Source organism: Saccostrea echinata, unplaced genomic scaffold (genome assembly GCF_033153115.1).
Source record: "Saccostrea echinata isolate AGI-Se365-2 ecotype Australia unplaced genomic scaffold, CSIRO_AGI_Sech_v1 ptg000035l, whole genome shotgun sequence".
NCBI classification, from domain to species: domain Eukaryota; kingdom Metazoa; phylum Mollusca; class Bivalvia; order Ostreida; family Ostreidae; genus Saccostrea; species Saccostrea echinata.
Genome location: NW_026889784.1, coordinates 1460065 through 1479046, shown reverse-complemented (window position 1 = coordinate 1479046; position 18982 = coordinate 1460065). Strand labels below are relative to the sequence as shown.

At 31.9% G+C, this 18982-nt stretch overlaps 1 protein-coding gene across 1 annotated transcript in view; it reads left to right on the top strand.

Annotated features, from left to right (window-relative positions):
• LOC133199747 (low-density lipoprotein receptor-related protein 6-like) overlaps window positions 1-18982 on the top strand; it is a 314855-nt gene that overhangs the window by 279581 nt on the left and 16292 nt on the right. The gene's annotated exons all lie outside the window — the stretch shown is intronic.

Genomic DNA, 18982 nt, shown 5'->3' with positions numbered 1-18982 from the left:
AGATTTTATACATTGTAATTGTTGTTCATTTTTCGTACGAGTTTAAAGATTTTATAATGTATTTAAAAATAAAAAATAATAATATTAATAAAGTAAAATAATAATAATAATAATAATAATAATAATAAATTTCAATACATGTATTGCAATTGTTTTAGAAATATTCTGCACATTAGTTATCGGGAATGCCTTGTTATCACCGGAATGCACTCGAAAAGCATATGAATCATGCACATTCTCTTGCAATAATGGATATACTTCAAGGACTTCAGGGAGCTTGCTATGTACAAACAACGGTACCTGGAGCCAGGACACGAAGAATTTATGCTTACGTAAGGTTTTTACAGGGAAAACTATTGTTCTCTGAAAAAAAGAACCCCAAGAAAAACAAAACCAAGAAAAAAAACAAAAACAAAACACCCCCCCCCCAAAAAAAAAAAAAAAAATTAATTAATTAAAAAATAAATAAAAAATCAGAAACAAAAATGTTTTCCCATCCATTTCTATTTTCGGATGTGCATATGTTACTGAAATATCAGCACTATACATTTGTCCAGGGTTCTGCTGCTAATTTAAGATATTTAAATTAGATGATGCAGTATGTTTCACATGAATCTTTTTTGAATAAAAAATAATTAAAATTTTACTTTTATTTGAAATAAGAAGTAGGGACTGTATGCATAAACTTATATTTACCCCCTTCCAACATAATCATAAAAAAATTGATGTGTCAATCTCTTTTGCTAAAGCATTTAATTCATTTAACTTGCGCGTCAGCTTATTGTTAAGACATTAATACATTAGTACATGTACGTAACCTTCGACTTCAATCTAGTGTCTGTCTGTCAAAAACAAACTGTATGGATAATGTTCTTGAAGTGACATATAAAGGGAAAACATCTAACTCTGCTTTAGATTGAACCTGGATTTAACATATTTGACCTCTTGACCTTGGAGTTTGACCCACGTTTGCAAAAATTTACCAAACTTTACCCTTGTCCTTATATTTTGAACGGTTATTGCTAGGGTTTTCATACTTACATGTAACAAATATTTCCTTGGGTACAAGTATTTTCGATCTTTTGACCTTGGAGATTGAGATACTTTTGAAAAACTTGAACCTTGGCCATTCATTCGAACGATTGGTGCTATGGCTTTCATATTTAACATGTGTATTGTGACAAGACCTTCCCTTGGGTACAAGCAATTTTTAACCTTTGACATTGACCTTGGAGTTTGACTTACTTCTGATAAACTTTAACTTTGGCCATAACAGTTGGTGTTAGGGCTTTCTTATTTGACAGGTGTATTTCTAGTGACAAGACCTTTTTGGGGTAAAAATATTTTTGATCTCTTGACCTTGGAATTTGACTTGCATTTGAAAAACTTCAACCACGGCAATGAGCTGCCATACGGAGGCATCATTATTTCACAAACACATCTTGTTTTCAAATTTTCAATGCAATCTACATGTATCTTAAGCAAAACATGAGTACTCAAAATATAAAAGAGTTTCATTGCAGACATAACTTTCCAAATCTATTTTTTTGACAGGAATAACGTGTCCACTTCAAATACCAGATGGTTATGTATCCTCGCAATGTAATGGAAATATCGGTGAAATATGTGAGGTTGTTTGCCGAAATGAAGTTAATGCAACCTCTCTACAGTTAATATGTACATCACTTGGATCCTGGAACAAAGATATAAACAACATATGTACACAATTTACTCGTATGCACATTTATAATTCCTAATAGTTTCAACTGTTCAAAATAAATTTAATGAAGTTTTCATATCGTTTGAAAATTTGTTTCTCATTAAAATAGGGAACAGATCTATCAATTTATGGATGGATATTGAAACTTGTTTTCAGATATATATTTTTTTTTACCAGTTTCTTTAGATTTAATAGTGTGATTCTTTGAAATAATGTTATCCTCTCTCTTTTCCCCTCTTTTTTTCAAAGATATATTGACAAAATCACGCCCGATGTTTCACTGACAATCTTATCCATTTGTATTGTTTGTAGATTTTTGAGATCAATCACCGTTGGTTTTCTTCACCTTTACCATGAGAAATTTTTGGTGTCACACAAAGAACTTTTATATATGTCTTAAAAATTAATGAACATCTAACAGAACTAAAATTATAAACTGTGATGAATTTTATTTTAATTCTCTTTTAAAGGAAACCTTTCCCCACACCATGTAACTGAAGACAGCTTCGATACTTATGTCTTTACTGGAGCATCGATTGCAGGCCTTATTGTCATTGCTATTGTTGCGACCGTTTGTTTCCTGCAGAAAAGAAATTCATATGGATATTCAATTTCGAACTTTAATATGTGCAATGCAATGTTTATCATTAAATCTTGCATAATTCAACGAAGCACTTGTTAAAGAGTAATTCAGTAAAACATATTGTATATTCAAACATATTATTATGAAATATTCCCACACTGACATTCCTGTGTTTTACCAAGCCTCCTTCTTTATTCTTTGCAAAAATATTCACAGCAGGAGACACTTTAGCAGTACTGAACAACGACATATTCGAAAGGTTGTGTAATCAAATGTAGATACTTAAAAACTTCAAGGAACTTAGAAAATTTGAAACCACCAGATGTTACCGTAATCAATAGCATCAAAACGTACAACTTTTCAACACTTTATGCAGTCATCCCCCACGATAAATTAATTATAAAGACATCACAGACAACTGCTTCTTCAATAAAAATGTAAATGAAAACCTTGTCATAGGTCATCTGCAAACTTGTTTTGTTAAAAACATTCTGATTCTACACAAGTACTCCAAGACTGATATTAAAAGATGCTTGAATTTCTCATTGACGATATCTATATAGTTTTAGGAGACTACATGTTCCAACAATCTGTTGGCATTTCCATCTGTACTAATTATGCCCCGGTATAAACAGACCTGTTTTTGTATCCTTATGATGATTTTATTCAATAACTTCTACATTAGAGAAAGTCTCTTGCAGAGGCATTCAATTCGACATTAAAATATATCGATGACGTTTTGTCAATTAACAATATTCATTTTCATGCCTACGTTGATTCGATATATCACACTGAACTCGAAATAAAAGACACCAAAGGGTCTGACATATCTGCTTCGTATTTGGATATTTTACTTTATTTTAAACACATTGATGGCAAACTAACAAGTAAACTTTATAATAAACGTGATAACTTCAACATTTCAATTATCAACTTCCCTTATTTATGTGGCAATAACCATTATCATCCTGCATGATTCGACACACAAGAGCATGTCCAATATACGAACAATTTTAAAAACGAGTTAAGCTATTGACAAATAAGTTGATAATACAAGGACATCAACAATCTCGTATAAAGTCTACATTTCGCAAATTCTATGGTCCATCGATACAATGACCTTGTTTGCAAATACAATCTTTCGTTAGGTTGAATGTCGACTGACGTCTAATTTCACAGTGCGAACAATCAGTAGATCTTTTCACAAGAAATCTTACGAAAAATTTCCCACGTAAGAGAAATATTAAAATCTTAAAACCAAAATACACGTTTAATTGAACTATTTTCGCAACCTGAGATAGCATTTAATATTTTTTCACAATTATTGTCGAAGAATTAAATGAAATATACTACAAAATATATACGATGGCATGCAGATTTTCGTATGACCTACTTTAACGTCAGACTTGTGTTTGTGACGTCAGATTTCACAATCGATTGCACTCAATTTTTGTTGTGCATAGTGTTTGTTTCACTTACAAGTTTTAAAAACTTCGCTTCATTTTCATATTCTCATCCACTTTTTATAAAGCATATTGATATCGTTGCTTAGGACGAAGTCTGTCGTAAGTAAAATCTCTAGTTTAATCTGCTAAGAATGTGTTCTTAAGTAGAAATATTACCAAAAAACTTCGGATTTTTCATGATTTTTAGCTCAAACTAGCCAAGAAGTACTCATCATGGATAAAAATGTAATGGGTTAAACCCTTTTTATAAAACTGATGATTTCCTTTGTTTCATTTTTAGAATATAATTTCCTTTACTTCATTTAAAGAGTATTTTATTTTTGTAGACATCGTTACGAAAGATCAACGATAATTTTTTTAAATTATTAATTGAGTTATGGCTGGGATTTCGTAATATTTCTATTTAATATATATATATATATATATATATATATATATATATATATATATATATATATATATATATATATATATATATATATATATATATATATATATATATATATATATATATATATATACAGTACCCGCATCGTTATTCTTTACAGGATACACGATACGATAGGATACACGGACGATACGATAGGATAAACGCACGATACGATAGGATACACGCACGATAGGACAGTATACACGCACGATAGGATAAACGCAAAACACGATAAACGCAAAACACGATAAACGCAAAATACGATAAACGCAAAACACGATAGACCTGATAAACGATCTTCACGATAGGATAAACGGAAAACCTGATAGGATTGTTTCAAAATGCGAAACGTTTTTTGACAAGACGAAAAGTTTCCTTTTTAGTAGTTTAAAAATTTTAATTACTTACAAAGCCGCAAATCTAAATGATAAAATATATTAATTTTATCGTGATAAAACATTTGAGGTAATGGTGCTTTGTAAAAGATACATGTACGTTTTTTCCGTCAATAAAACTGATCGTCATCAAATTCAAACTGTAATTATTTAAGATTAATTCCAATCTATGATGCAAATTAGGCGATTGTTTGTGTAATTATACAAATGTCGAAATTCCATCGAATCGTTAAATTTGAGTTTTGAACGTTTAATTACGGAGATTTTAATTTATAGGTGGCTCAAAAATTCGGTAGACAAGCTTTTACACCTATGTGCAATAGATTCACGAAACGCTATAAATATATTCATTATTTTAACAAATGAAACCTTAAAAAATTCATAACAAACATTGATTATTTTTATGGAAGAACTCCATGTAAAAAGTGAAATATTTAGATTCAATATCTTGTGCTAGAAGTGTGAGATGTATCCAAAATCGCCTTTGATAATCTGTATTTAATAATTCAAATCTTACAAAGACAAAAATTACTTGTCATAATTGGGGGGGGGGGATTCGAAAAAAAAATCATTATTATTATTATTTAATGTTAATGCTTTCTCCTCAAAGTTTTTACGAACTTGTTTAAATTTATATTTTATATAAATTAATTTTATTTTTATTACGTTTTAAACACATGACTTGCTGAAATTGCTAGTTGCATTGACACAGACTGAGCACTGGACTGTGATTAAATAATCTCTCCTATATATAAATATATATGTTACACATATCCCGTGCACATAGACAGTATTTACATATTTCAAGTACATACATTGTATAAAATTATGTATATATGTGGAAGGAGGCCGGCCGAAACAAATCGAATTCAATAAAATTAATAAACGTCACTAGATCTGTCATCATCTAGTATCCGGAAAAAAAAAACCGTATTTCCATTCTTTTGTATTTATTCTCTGGTATTTCTAATACTATAGGCATGTAAGATTAAGAAGGGAGCATGCAGTCGTATACCCTAAAAAAGTTACAGTGTACCAAGATGTGTAGTATACAGTAGAAATATAATGATAATATTGCCCATCAACAATAATAATGTCTTTAACCTCTTTTGCTTGTTTTTCAAAACTTTTCTTTTTAGACCCCCGCCTCCAAAGAAATGAAATTGCTTTCTACGCATGCCTGTGTTATAAACATTTACAATAACAGAATTTGTATCTACTATAGACGCGTGTATGCTAAGCTTACAATGCATGTGAATATATTTATTGGGTACTTAAACTTTGTATTAAATAAATAACATTGAATTATTACATACTCTTGTATACAACATATTAGAACATACACAAAAAAGATATAAATTAATTTCCACAATACGAAAAGTGGATTTTCGGACTGAATAATTGTAAATTATTGCTATTAGACTTTCTATTAATTGTTACAAAATTTCTTATATAGAACTACATCTGCAAAATTAGACAAAACTTTGTAATAAATTATGAAAGTCTTAAACCCACTTGAGGCATAGTCAGCGGGAAGAAGGGGGGGGGGGGTGTTCTATAACCACTCAAAAAAGGGATCCGATTCAAAGAGCAAAAAATAAATAAATAAATAAATAAATAAATAAAATTATATATTGACTTCTTGAATATAGTCAAGTATATAGTCAAGTCGATAAACACTAATATTAAATTCAAGGTATTTTCTCTTCTTGTGTATCACGGCAGATCCGGGCGATTTCTTTTAATTTTTTTTTACATGTATCTTTGAGGAGCCTTTAATAAGAAAAATCAAATCGTGCGAAGCAAAGTTCATATTTTTCAGCTAAGAATTATTTAGCATATTCTTCGATTAGTAGAATGTTTCTTTTTTTATTTTACATAGAAAACCCGAAGATCCGGAAGTACCACAAGCGCATCTTTCTTATTTGATCACACCAATAATGTTTAATACTGTAAACCTCTAACAATCAAATGAACTAAATCAACGGAGTTTGGGGGACAAAACTCACCTATATTTTATTTGATTCATTTATTAAATTTTTGATCTGTAACGGAAGTTTTCTTAGTACAAAATCTTTAATTGTTAATTAAGTGTTGTTCAAACGATATCCAGAAAATAAGAAGATGCATTTCATTGAAACCTAGTAGGATTCAAGGTAAATATCTGACACCAGGTGAGAGAGTTCAGGTATGTCGACGTTGAATACACACGGGTCAGTCATGTTGGGGGAAAGGGGGTGGATTCTTGAAATGACAAGAAGACAGTGTACTGATTAGGCAGGTACATATAGGTGTCAGTTCTCTTGTCACGGAAGCGCTTCCACCTGTCACTTAATTGCGGTATATACATGTATACTCACTTCATTTCCACGTCGAAATAGGTAAGTTGTATAATAAAAATTAGTATGGTTTTGTTTATTTTTTTATTTAGTTTTTGTTTTTACATCTTCTAAATGCAGTAGTCAAATATGAATGGCAAACATCTATATAATAATATATAATTATCATATGATGAATTGAATGGAGTATGTTCATGTAAAATAAAGTGTAATTTAACTTGTTGACACATCAGAGAAACAAAAAAAAAAAAAAAATAAAAAGGAACAACAAAACTTGCGCGCATAGACAAAATTTGTTTCCGTTGTTGATAGAAAGGATTGACTTACATGTAATAATGATGCTGATATTTTTTTTATTTATAATTTATTTTTGCGCACACACCTACTGCTTTATGTTTCTATAATTATCAAAACAAAGTTAATAAAGGTCTTGCTTTTGTGACTCTAACTGTGTAAAGGAATTATAAATCGATAAATTAAAGAAAAAAAATAACGAATGAATAGTACACTGTAGATGGATTATTTCATGTCCAAAAATAGAATTTGACTTTCGATTAACACTCTCTGATTGGTCACGGTTCTTGACGTTTATTAATTAATTTTTATTTATTTATTTATTTATTTATTTATTTTCTTAAACAAATATACCAGAGTTAGAGTATTAATTTGTGTTTCTGTTCAACAGTTAAATTAATCCTTAATAAATTAACAAAACGAAAAATGAACTCGGGATACCTCGGGTGTTTCTTCTCAAGGTAAAGATAAAAAGCGAGGGTTTCCGAATGCACACGATAAACGCAAAACACGATACACGATAGAACCTGATAAACGATCTTCACGATAAACGCAAAACCTGATAAACGGAAAACACGATAGAAAACGCAAAACCTGATAAACGGAAAACACGATACGATAGGATACGATAGGATACACGCACGATACGATAGGATAAACACACGATAGAATTGTAAAGAATAACGATGCGGGTACTGTATATATATATATATATATATATATATATATATATATATACATGTGTATATGTATATATATATATATATATATATATATATATATATATATATATATATATATATATATATATATATATATATATATATATATATATATATATATATATATATATATATATATTTATCCCATGTTTACCCGTTTATCCCGTGGATATGACTCATTGGATAATTTTTTCATAATCCACAGTTGTGACGTCACAATGGTTTTTGCGTTAGCGCGATGAAGTAAATTAAAGTGGAGTCCTATATAAAACAGTGTAAAACATTGGTTGTGAAGTTTTAAACATGGGATAAAAAGAATCTCCCATGATTTGTAGTTGGATATGACTTTTATCCAACTCGTTGTGTGTTTTTATCCCCTCGCCATGGCTCGGGGATAAAAAACACACAACTCGTTGGATAAAAATCATATCCAACTACAAATCATGGGAGATCCTATATGTATATATATATATATATATATATATATATATATATATATATATATATATATATATATATATATATATATATATATATATATATATATATATATATATATATATATATATATATATATATATATATATATATATATATAGAATATTACATAATAAAATCCATATCATATGACATATCAGCCCTCAGGCCTTCGGCCCTCGGGTTGATATGGGGCCACTCGGGCTGATCTGACATATGATATGGATTTCAGTATATAGTATTCTATTATCATATATTTGAAATACTTAATATGCGAGTTCACATAAAAGCATAGAAGAATGTTTCGTGCATGTTTATGGCCTTTTTTCTTTAAAATTTAATATAGCAAATTTTGGGTCTTTGAAAACAAAATAATAATTAAGTCCACAGATGTTAGTAAAGAATTATTTTACATGTATATTTAAATAAAACTCAAGTAAACTTTAAAACTTTAAACAAACGTTACTTCCGTTTTGATATGGATTTATGCCCGCCGGTCCGATACGTGATATGGATTTTCGGACCGGTCCTTGATATGGGATATTGTGATGTCACCCGTATCGCACAGTGCAGAATCGGTGTATTTATTACTAAGTATATGATATATAGTTATGTTAGTTTAAGAGTTGTTGTTAAATGTGCTTTATAAATAAAAATTAATTTCATTACAACGTGTATTGGTAACGATCCTCTAACAAAACTAATGCCCAAATAACTGTATCTCACTTCCATTCTCAATGACCGTGTAGTGTAGGACAGCGCCGCTAGAATTCCATCGGGATCGAAAGCAAGTTTTATGACTTGCCTAGATAGCCGAGCGGTCTAGCGCGCTGTTCCTGTACTGCTAGGAGACAGATTCCGTAGGTCGAGAGTTCAATCCCGGGCTGGAACGGAAGTGGGTATCCTTATGAAAGTGAATTAATTTGTGTTCTCTCTCTCTCTCTCTCTATATATATATATAAGTAACAAAGTAACTTCGGTTTATAAACTACTAATATGAATTTTTATTTCATAGTTTATATATCCCCAGATAATTTCATTAAAGTAAATGAAAATCGTACTTTATGCAGAATTTTCAGGATCGGATTTTCCTGTCACAATTGATAGGAACGGCATATCATGATCAGTCTAGTTATGTTAAAATTAAAAAGAATAATTTTATCATTAATTATTGATTATGGCCACTGTGCATTATACTAAGTTTGTTTGTTCGATTGTTGTTTAATGTCCCTCTCGAGAATTTTTCACTCATATGGAGACGCCACCACTTGCCGGTGGAGACCTATGCTCGGTACTAAGGGCCATTGAGCAGTTAGGGATCTTTTTCGTGCCAGCGCCTACTGCGACCTCGGTTTATACAGTCTCATCCGAAGGACCGGTCTCCACGTCCCATAGTGGGATTCGAACCTGCGACGTAAGGATCAACTCCTTACGTCGAGACTCTAGAGCAGACGCTCTTACCACTGCGCCATTATACTGAGTATGTATAAGAAGAGTGAAAATATAATCTCTGTTTTATTTTCAATGAGATGTTTTGAATTTGGATAAAAGGCTAAAAGTAAATAACATTATGTTATTTTTTAAACTTATTTACTCCTCTGTGGAAACCTATCAGGAGTAAGTTACGAAGTGCTGAAATTAAATATAGACATAAACTCGGAGTAGTGCATGAAGGGAGAACGTTTCAGATTTGAAGCATTAAGTGCTTGTTTGTTGCAAGTAAAATTTCTGAAAATTGTCCGGCCAATAAGTTTAAGGCCAATATCATCAACAGGAAGAAAAAATATTGTGTAGTATTTTTTAAAGAATGAAAAGACAAGCATTCGCATTCATAATAAGATTGTATATTTTTAAGCTCCCTCACTTGGCAATATACATATGCTATTGCATTAATCATACTTATTTAACAATATTATAATCCTTGACCTTCGTGTGCAAAGCAAAATAACTGTATGATAAATTCTCCGTCTTAGTACTTACGGTTCTGATACAAAAGAATGTTTAAATTTTAAATATTCGTACTCACTATACGTAAACAACCTTTTGGTTAAAAGAGGCGGAAACAGAGGAAAGACTGTCATTATTGATGTAGGACCCCAAACGCTAAACAGTCACTAAAAATACTTGAATAAAAAATATTTTCGTATAAATAATTGCACAGGAAAATGTTTTGCATAATCTGTGAACTTACAAGTAATTCAAGCACTTGAATTTTTTCCTCATTTTCCTAGAATTCAAGAAAATTAAGAAATATACAAATGTCATCTTTGAAGAAAGTCAATCTACTTGCAGTTATAATTATATTTGTTTTTCAAACTCTTTCTACTTTAATTGCATAGATGCAGACATGATATATTATACAGCTTTTCTATGTTTTCATGATGATGTACAGAGAGCAAATACTGTAGCCAATACACAAAACTTCCCCCTTTTGATGCTGTTGTCAAAGGCTTGCAAACTTCTTTTAATCATTAAGGATTGTAGTTATTAGAGTTTCTTGTCCCACCGGTAAAGGATGTTTCTTTCACAAGTCATAGCATTCTTGGTAATACTTACAATTGAAGGATATATCTGTTTCGGTAAGTTTATAGGATTTCTAACACCGCATTTAAGTATTGAACATGTTTTATAATTGTTTTTCTTGTTTGTTTCATTTTGTTTGTATCCTTCTCTTTTGGGTTTTGTCCCGTTTATTTTTCGAAAAATCATGTGCTTCAATTAATGTGATTTATGTAAAGAAGTTAGAGAGCATTAAATAATAAAATTGTATACGTATCGGTACCTACTATTTGTTCAATTATTATTTGATTGTTGGTTGTTTTATGTTCCTTGCGAGAAATTTTCACTCATATGAGACATCACCAAATACAGTTGAAGGGCTGCAAATTATGACATACTCGGCACTCAGGGCTATTAAGCAGTGAGGGTTCTTTATTGTGCCAGCGCCGACCGTGACACGGACCTACGTTATTAAGGTCATATCCGAAAGACCCGAAACTTTCATTTAGCAGGAAGTGAAGTTCAGGACATGTATGACACTAATGAACATACAGGCGAGAACTACGATGACATAATTAACGATTTAAATACCTACTTTGCACCTAGAAAAAAAAATGTTACTTTTGAAAAACATATGTTTCGTCAAACGAAAGAGAATGAAAATGAAACTGTTACAAATTTCGTGACACGACTGGAAAAACTGGCATTATCTTGCGACTTTGGAGCAACAAAGGATGACAATATCCGTGATCAGGTAAAGACAAATGCAAATCAACAGCATTAAGAAGAAGATTTCTGCGAGAAAAAGAACTCATCTTAGTGAAGGTATTGGAAATAACAAGAGCCGTAGAAATGTCACACAGTCAAGCAGAGAAAATGGAAGAAACCCCAGTTATTCTGCAAGAGGTCAACAAAATTAACCAGCAGATGAAACTGAAGAAGATTACAAATTTCGAAAAAATCAAAATGAAACCGTACATGAAAACAAAATGACAGAGAACATGATATACAACTTATTAGACATAGAGGACCTGGAGAGCATCACCAATTCCCTAGAAATAATAAACGATGTTACAGATGCGGAAATATCAAGGTCATTTTGGGCGTGACTGTAGAATAACATGTGGAAAAAAGTGCCATAAATGTGGAAATGAAGGTCATTTTGAAAAAAATGTGCAACAATAATCGTCCTAATTCTAGACATGTTCTTGAAAAAATTGCACAAGAATCCGTCTTCATTGTATTTAAAAATAACACGCCAACTATCAAAGTTGAAATCAACAACAAAGATGTATGAACTAAATTTTACCATCGATACTGGAGCAAGTGTCAATATTTTAGACGGAGTAACATTTCGAACTCTGTTTCTGGACAATAAAACTTTGAAACACCCAACATCGGAAATTTTTGCATATGGATCAACAAAAATACTGAAAGAACTTGTTCAGCTTACTGCAGAATTGAAACACAAAGGCCAAACTATTTGAACAAATTTCTATGTCATTCCAGGAAAATACGGAAACTTGATCAACAAAACAACAGCTGAGCAATTAAAACTGATAAATTTGGAGCAGCAATTCAGAGATAACAAAAGTAGCTTCCACAATAGTTTAGGAATAGCGACCTATTCGTTGGACTCGGAAAACTAAAGAAATTTCAACTGAAGCAAATAATTGGTACAGCCCTTACCACGTGGAGGCCTCCTCGTTAAGAGCTATAATTTTGAAGAAAACATTAAATCCAAAGTTAATAAATTTAATTAAATTTAATTAGAATGATAAAAATTTACCTTAAAATACGAACATGAAACAAACCAAACCAAAACAAAAAAATCTGGAAATTTTTTATCCATTTATTTCGTAACAGTGATACATGTAGGTTAAAAAATTGCTATTAATGTTAGAAAAACCCTGAAATACAATATTTACATAGTTACAATGTATACAATATGTACAAAGTAGCCAAATCTCACGAATTACAGTTAATTTTACAACGAAAAAAAACCCAAACAGATTATCTAGAAAGAAAACCCAAACAAACTAACAAACAAAAAACACCGGATTATCAGATTTCGAAAGAGGAATTTACTCAGTGTTACCATAGAATCTCCACAAATTCGCAGGAAGTGGCTTGTAGTGATGATCTCATAGTCATAGTCCGCCCAAGCTTGCCGAAGTTTCTTCTCCACCCTTGAGCTGGTTGTTCTTGCATCACGAGAGAAGTCCTGCGCAGAAACATGGACGTGCACAATTTCAGTCTCCTTCTGCAGCAGAGGAATCAAGCGGTAATACCCGATGTTTCCGTGCCAAACTTTGACATTGAAACGATTGTGCCATCTTAGGTATTTCTTTTTAAAATAGAAAGCAAGTCAATAAAATTAAGGGGGGACAGGGAGGGAGGGGTTAAATATTTGAGGTACACATGAAATAGTAATACCTATACATACCTTCGATATCGTTGTTGGTACGAATCTCCTGCTTGTAGATGGACCAGGCTTGAATAGAGAATACTGCGTTGCTAATCCACTGTCTCTCCAAGTAGTCTTTGAGGGACTTTATAGAAGAAGATGGTTCAACCTTTTCTTGCATTTCCCGGAACGTGGCTTTGATGTCATTTGAAGGGAGAAATGGAAGGGCCATTAACTGTTTAATAAACCATTGAGTTGCCTTTTTCTCACGATAGATGGCAGCTAGTCCAATGTCACATGTCTCCATAATGCATGTGTCCAATGGAAGACATATCCATGGATTGAAATACCGGCAAAGCATCTAACGGAGGGAAATTGACATTTAGTTTTACTTATAATCCTTAATATTTTTCTTTCATATACTAAGTACTATTTTTTTCATTTGTGTAATGAGAATAGGAAAATGAAAATTAATTTCAAAGTCCAGCATAATTTCCCCAAAAGCTGTTTCATGAAGCCGTTCCTGAAGGATCAGGAAAATAGAAGTTATGTCTCTGATTTTCAATAATATTTTAAAGGAATAATTTTATAAGTCAATGAAGCATGCGCATTTTTGTCAGTTTATATTTGCCTCACCATCATATAGTCTTTCTTTTTTTCTCCTTGACATCAGGGCAAACGGAAATTGTTTCTTTTGGCCGCCCTGTTGCACACATCTGCTGGCCAGTCTTACGGAAAACTTTAGGTACAACCTAAGGATGAAATACACATTCGTGCATATTTGTTTAAACTAAAATCCAAATAACTTGAGGTGGACTATTGGTAATAAAATAAAAACCGCCTTAAGATTTGCAGATCTTTATTTCTCTTGGGTCAGACAGTATCAAGGACGTCCCAATTCCAACTCTCCGAATGTTAACAAAATTTTATAGTCCTGAATGATAATTGACAAACTTGAGTAACATATGACATGAGTTGTTTGATTTACAAATAGAGTTAAAGATTATATTTTTCATTAAACAATAATTAAGTCACTCAAAGCACAGTCCATCTGGTCATATCACCCATGGCTACATGTAATTAACATAATTAAATATTTTATAATAAATAAATCTGACTTGAATTGAAGCAATCATGACACGTCATTAATTAATAACAGATATGTAGAATTTGATAGAAAAAATATTCAAAGTAACTGTCATTTTAATCTGTGACAATATATAGCATATATCTGCATTGATATCGGCGACATCTAAAAGAAGCATGATGGATGTTGCATGTGGATAGTGGTATATTTTCCGAGAAAAAGAAAAAGAAAACGTTAATAATCTATATACATGTACCTGGAAATTTAGATTCACTGGCTCCTCAGGACGGAACTTTCTTATGAATCTATATATGGCATGTCAAATGTCAGACGTTGCAATATTCGATTTAAATTTTTATTATTTTTCCATTTGTATTGTATAACTTTTATTTGTATTTCATAATTTTTGTTTGTATTCTATAATTTTCTATTTGTATCGTATAGTTTTTCACTTGTATTGTATAATTTTTATTTGTATTCTATAATTTTCCATTTGCATTGTATAATTTCTTATTTGTATTGCAAAATTTCTTATTTGTATGCGATAATTTTTCATTTGTATCGTATCCGCGGATTGTTTATTTGTTTTGTTACGAAGGCTTTCATTGGTCAAGTTTTAGCCTCTATCGGGTTGGAGATGTTCCAGGTGCTCAAAGCAAACTGGGTTCATGTGTATTTGCGTGCATGTTACCCGGTCATTGGATTCTAAAAAGGGAGCGCTGGCAGATGGCAAATAAATAATCTGTCCTTAGAAATGTTGACTGAGAAAATAAATAAATTGACCTTGAGTGGTGGGACCTACCCCCAGCCCAAAGAAATTGAGATTTCGGGTTTGGGAAGTTTTTCTTCTTTTCTTTTTTCTCTGGTTATATTAGAAATAAATATTTTCTCCTGCTAGAGAATTAAAAAGAGAATTAAAATAAATAATCCGATTCGACAAAATTTAGCATCCACCCAATCCGATTCGACAAAATTTAGCATCCACCCAAAGGAGTCGAGTTTGTGTTTGCAGTCACTAAAGAGTGCGCGATCGGATTGTAGGAAGGGTACCAGACTAAGTTTGTGTTGGGCACTTGAAACATCTCGCTCGTTTTGAACACTTTATACAGACTAATGACCAATGAATTCCTTCGTAACGAAATAAATAAACAATCCTCGGATACATTTATCGCATACAAATAAGAAATTATACAATATAAATAAGACATTATACAATACAAATAAGAAATTATACAATGCAAATGGAAAATATATAATACAAATGAAAAATATACAATACAAATTAAAAAAATATACAATATAAATGATTTTTTTAACGAAACAAATGGAAAATATAGAAAACAAATAAATGTTATACAATCTAAATAGAAAATTATAAAATCCAAATTGAAAATTATAGAATACAAAAAAAAATTATAGAATACAGATGGAAAATTATAGAATACAAATAAAAAAAAATATACAATACAAATACAAATAAAAATTATACAATATAAATGGAAAGTTATACAATATAAATGGAAAAGATCGAATATTGCAACGTTTGACATGTCAAATCTTTTCGCCAATCTCTTTATCAAATGGAGATTTGGTGCAAGGAATCTAGCTTCTTCATTGAAATGTTCCATTACTATTCCCTCCACAATTGACATTGCTGAATGAAACACGCTCTGACTTGGGCGGAAATGACCTAGGCGGAACAGGTACCAGGGAGTAATGACCCGGATAAACGAAAGATGACAGCAAAAAGGACAATAAACCAATTTGCACACTACTGTTGAATTTAATTGTGAAAAAAAGATTAAAATAAAATATTTTATCTAAGCTATTCCATATTCCATAAGAAACAATGGGGAAACAATGAAGCAAAGGCGTTCATTAAACTCAAAGAGTTAATAATTTCATAAGAAGTCAGGGCGTAATACAAAGTGCAGAAAGAAGACTAATAGTAGATGGAAGTCCTTACGGGCTCGAAGCTATATTAGAACAGAAACAAGATGACAGAGAATTTCGCCCAGTGACTTACTCTTGTCGCATCCTTAATGATACGGAGCGAAGGTACTCTCAAACTGAACGGGAAGTGTTGTCAATTGTATGGACATGTCAACGATTTCAAACTTATTTGTATGGAGTAGATTTTACCATCTTGACAGATTACAAACCCCTTACCTACATATTAACACCAACAAACAAACCATCTGCCATAATATAACGATGGATCATGACACTACAGTCGTTTAAATTTACGGTGATCTATACTCCCGGAAGCCAAAACGCTGCTGATGTAATTTCACGCCAGGAAAATACAAACATTGATACTCCAAATCAAGAACAAACAAGCGCAGAAGATAATGTGAATTTCATAATGTTCAAAGGGCAATGACTATAGGAAATCAAACGCGAATCCGAAAATGACCCTACGCTGCAACAAGTACCGAAACAGCTTCAGGAAACTGGACTAGATCGGACAAAATTTTGCCAATTTACAACATCCGATCAGCGTTATCAGTTTGAAAATCGATTACAATAAAACATACTCGAATAATCATCCCATAAACCCTACGAAAAAGAACATGAGAACTTGCACATGAGTCTCATCAAGGAGTCGTTAAAACAAAGTCACTTTTATGAGAAAAAGTTTGCAGGCCAAAAACGGACGAAGGTTTTAAAACCGCCGTTTTGTTATGTCATGCATGTCAAATGGTTTGTAAAGCAAATCAACAAGCTCCCGTTAAAATGTCAGAACAATCCACTAGAGCTTGGAATAAATTGGGCATAGATTTATGCGGGCCATTTCAAACCGTAGAACAGGTATAAGTAATTATTAATTACTATATCAGATACCAAGAAATCAAAATCATGAAATCTGTCACCTCAGAAACTATTATTTGACGACTAGTGAGAACTTTTGCAACTCATGGATTGTCTAACAACGGCGGACAATTCATTTGAGACGAATTTGAAAATTTCTTAGCGTGGAGCGGATTCAAACATCACAGAAGGCTACCGTATTGGCCTCAAGCTAATGGAGAGGTTGTTAAGATTCAGTGCAACATTAAAGAAATCTGCACAGATCGCAAAATTAGAGCGCATGGATTGGAGATTCGAAATATATAAATTTAACTTAAATTATCGGAATACAACACATATAGCACAACAGGAGAATCACCTGCCAAATTAATGTTCAGCAGATAACTGAGGATAAAATTCCGCAAATGCAACATAATCGAAGGAATAGAATTCTTTTCCTCGAGACAGAGAAAATAAATTCGAATAAAAACATACGCGGACAGTTTGCACAACGCAAAATATGTCTAATTGCGCGCAGGAGAGACAGTGCTGATTAAGTTCAATACGCCGAAATTTTAGTTAGGCACAAAATGGAATAGACTGTTTAAAATTATCTCGCATGAGGGTAGTGCTGTTAAGATTGACATTAATAGCAGAACAACTTATCGAAACATCAACCATGTGCGACCCTGTAAGGACACACTACAATGACAGTTTTATTTATCAAACATTTGAAGCTGTAGCTAAACACTCTTAATTGGGACATGTATTTGAAATTAAGTGAGCCTATATTCCCTGATTCCCAGGCTCTGGAGACTTTCAAATATATAAAAAAAAATTTGGTACAAAATGTACAAGGAGACACTTTCTGACATCCAATGTAATCAGACTGATTTGTGCTTATTAGATTAAATATATAAAATGTATTGAGGGTTGTATCTAAGGTATTACTCCCTTTAAAGTTGGGGTTCTAGGTTTTAAAGCCATATTTTCTCCAAAATCATCAAAAAGTAATAAACTGATTTTTGAACTTATCACTTAAGACCTACTTAACAAAAATCATCCTAGTATCTGCAAGCGTGAAGATTACAGGGATGGAAAGACAGACAGACGGAAAGACGGAGAAGAAATTTCCCGGTATCATATGTAGGGGGCTAAAAATTGAAACCAGTATTCGTTTTAATTTTGTTGCAATTGGAACAAAGTACATTTAGAATTTATCAGAGTTTGATTTTGTTTAAAATTTTCCTCAGCATTAGCCATGCTTTAATCTTAGCAAAGACGATAACCCATTTATGTATTAACACTTGGAAAATACAATTGGAGGTTTATTAGATAATGAAAATAAACCTTACGTCTTTTAGTGAGAGTCAAACCATACTCTTTTAAAAGAAAGATGTCAAAGGAGTATTATTTTAAAGTTTTAAAAAATGTTTTTCTTACTTGAATACTGTAAACCAACTAATATTTGCGTCATCTTTTATTTGCGATTCGTCAGTTTGAAATCAATTCGCGACGATTAATTTTCGCAATAGGGGAAACATTCTCTTCAAATACAAAGCAAAATAAATGGTTCGCAGCGATTAATATCAGCGAATTTAAGTATGTCGCAAAACTCGCGGATATTTCTCGCACTCGAATAAAAGTTTGTTTACATTATCAAACTAGGACATGAAATTTACTGTATACAGGGTTATTTTCGCCCTGTGTTATTTTTGCACTTTCACACTTGCAAACTTTGCTCCGTTTTAAATTCGCCCAGTCACAGTTCTG